Source organism: Oncorhynchus clarkii, chromosome 20 (genome assembly GCF_045791955.1).
Source record: "Oncorhynchus clarkii lewisi isolate Uvic-CL-2024 chromosome 20, UVic_Ocla_1.0, whole genome shotgun sequence".
Taxonomy (NCBI): Eukaryota; Metazoa; Chordata; class Actinopteri; order Salmoniformes; family Salmonidae; genus Oncorhynchus; species Oncorhynchus clarkii.
In genome coordinates, this window is record NC_092166.1 from 22,257,580 (window position 1) to 22,260,621 (window position 3,042).

Consider the following 3,042-nt stretch of genomic DNA (forward strand, 5'->3'; position numbering starts at 1 on the left):
TATATCCACATAATGTTCTGTCCTCATGCCATCTATTTTGTGAAGTGCACCAGTCCCTCCTGCAGCAAAGCACCCCAACAACATGATGCTACCACCCCCGTGCTTCATGGTTGGGATGGTGTTCTTCTGCTTGCAAGCCTCCCCATTTTCCTCCAAACATTACAATGGTCATTATGGCCCAACAGTTCTATTTTTGTTTCATCAGACCAGAGGACAATTCTCCAAAAAGTACGACCTTTGTCCCCATGCGCAGTTGGAAACCGTAGTCTGGCTTTTTTTATGGCAGTTTTGGAGCAGTGACTTCTTCCTTGCTGAGCGGCCTTTCAGGTTGTCGATGTAGGACTTGTTTTACTGTGGATATATATACTTTTGTTCCTGTTTCCTCCATCATCTTCACAAGGTCCTTTGATGTTGTTCTGGGATTGATTTGCACCTTTTGCACCAAAGAACGCATCTCCTTCCTGAGCGATATGACAGCTGCGTGGTCCCATGGTGTTTATACTTGCGAACTATTGTTTGTACAGATGCACATGGTATCTTCAGGCATTTGGAAATTGTTCCCAAGGATGAACAAGACTTGTGGAGGTCTAGAATTGTTTTTCTGAGGCCTTGGCTGATTTCTTTTGATTTTCCAATGATGTCAAGCAAAGAGGCACTGAGTTTGAAGGTAGGCCTTGGAATACATCCACAGGTACACCTCCAATTGACTCAAATGATGTCAATTAGCCTATTCAAAGCTTCTAATGCCATGCCATCATTTTCTGGAATTCTCCAAGCTGTTTCAAGGCAGTCAACTTAGTGTATGTAAACTTCTGACCCACTGGAATTGTGATACAGTGAATAATAAGTGAAATAATCTGTATGTAAACAATTGTTGGAAAAATGACTTGTGTCATGCAAAGTAGATGTCCTAACCGACTTGCCAAAACTATAGTTTGTTAACAAGAAATGTGTGGAGTGGTTGAAAAACAAGTTAATGACTCCAACCTAAGTGTATGTAAACTTCCAACTTCAACTGTATATTTTCCATAAAATATTTGCAGTTTCCAGCTACAATAGTCATTTACAACAGTAACAATGTCTACATTGTGTTTCAGATCAATTTTATGTTATTTTAATGGCCCCCCCCAAAAATGTATTTTCTTTCAAAAACAAGGACATTTCTACATGACCCCAAACTTTTGAACGGTAGTGTACATGTGTAACATTACAGTATAATCACAAAAACAGAAGTGCCGTAGACTTATGAGAAATGTTACAGTAGTGTGCTTTCAATGCTGGATCAAGTATCACTTTTTTGGTGGGTCCCTTCTGAATCCTTCATGCAGTTGGTCAGGAAAGCCAGGCATCGCTTGGAGTACTCCTCTGGAAAGTCACGGAAGTGGCTCACATGGGCAGGGGTTTTGACCATGAGGTCAACGTCACTGTACCGAATCACTCGATCAGCTCTGGAGTACAGGTACAGCTGTGGCCAGGTAGGAGGGCTCTCCCGGGTGGCATCGTAGTGGTTCTTGTGGATGTACTTGGTCACAGGGTATATAACCACCCTAGGCAGGAAAACTGTTACAGCAAACAGTGCCAAGAGAACATACATCAACATCACATTGAGTTTGGGTCACAGAGTGGCTGTAAGAGCCTGTAATGCCCCCCTCACATTTCGAGTGCCTGGGGCACTGTCCACCACAGCCCCAACTATACAGAGGGTGCTGAACTGTTTATGACTGTGCAAGAGCTCAACAATGTAGCGGTAAAGCATGAATCCCCCGGTGCTGAACACATGGAAAAATATGGGACTGTTTTCCACCTCGTAATCATAGAATATCTCAAGCAGTTTGAGGGCAGTGTTACTCAGCTCCTTGTAGCCAAAAGATTCAAAGAAGAATACTGTCTTCAAGGCCGCTGTGTAGCAAATAGTGACAACCCTGGAATAAAAAGGGGGAAAAGGTAAGTCACACATTAATAATGAAGTAGATTAATCATTTATTGAAATTACAGGAATCATTAACCACCACAATAGTTTAAGTCCAACATGTTCGTTATAAATTGACCTGTACTTGGCAAGATGTTTGTCTCTGCATCCAGCCCATCCCAGCAGTATGACAACTGGTTATTTTGTTCCATGCCAGTGTCTATCTGAAAGGAGAAAAAAAAAAACAGTTATCTGATTAGTAAGTTAGCTAGCTACCTAACCAGGACAACTAATTTAGATAGCTAACGTTAGCAAGCAGCCTTTGAGTTTGTCCAATCCAGCTGTCACTGAATTATGGACAAACCTGCCAGAGCCAACGTTGACTAAATAGCTCATGCCATGGCTCTGGGTGACACTCAGGTGACAGATAACTTTGCGTGTCGTTAGCTAGCTAGCCTAGCAAGGCTATCGATAACAAATTGCTCACCCGAGACCAATGCATCTGGAAACACAATGGTGTAGTCCACGCCATCATTTGCCATTTTATAGCCGGTTATAATCTCTCTTTCAGTTTTGCTATACGATTCATTTGGCACATGTGTTAGCTGGAATTTAATGTGCTGACAGGTTTACTCGCCGCCAATCGCTACGTAAATCAACGGGTTGCAGTCCGTTCATTGGTTCGCGTTTCCTTCTCGAAACATTCAGTTCCATGTTCCTCCGTGAGATGGCGGACAATGTCCATATTAGAGTTGTCAAGCTTCTGTAGAAAAACGAGTCTAATATTTCACTCAGAATAACATGGGAATTATTTGACAACATTACGCAATCTGTGGAATAACAATTGATTATGTTATTGCTTTATTTAATTGGAACAAAATCGATGTACCAAATTATGTGATTGGTAGTAGAGTGACATGTGAAATAACTGTAGACTAGAATCGATGCGTAGTAGAGGTAAATTGGTATTCACAGCTGGTAAAATGCTGATATACTTTCACACTACTATCAATATTCGAGCTAACACATTAGATAATAAAATACTGTACATTACACCCCATCATAAAGTAAAACGATGTCGCTGGCTCGTCCGTGAATGGAAGCTTCAGCTGTCAATCTGGACGTGAAAAGGC

The 3,042-nt window shown here is 41.7% G+C and overlaps 1 pseudogene; it reads right to left on the minus strand.

The window, feature by feature from the left end:
* Nucleotides 1–1,107: 1,107 nt before the first annotated feature.
* LOC139377031 (transmembrane protein 53-like) lies at nt 1,108–2,451 on the minus strand (annotated as a pseudogene).
* Between the last annotated feature and the right edge of the window lie 591 nt (nt 2,452–3,042).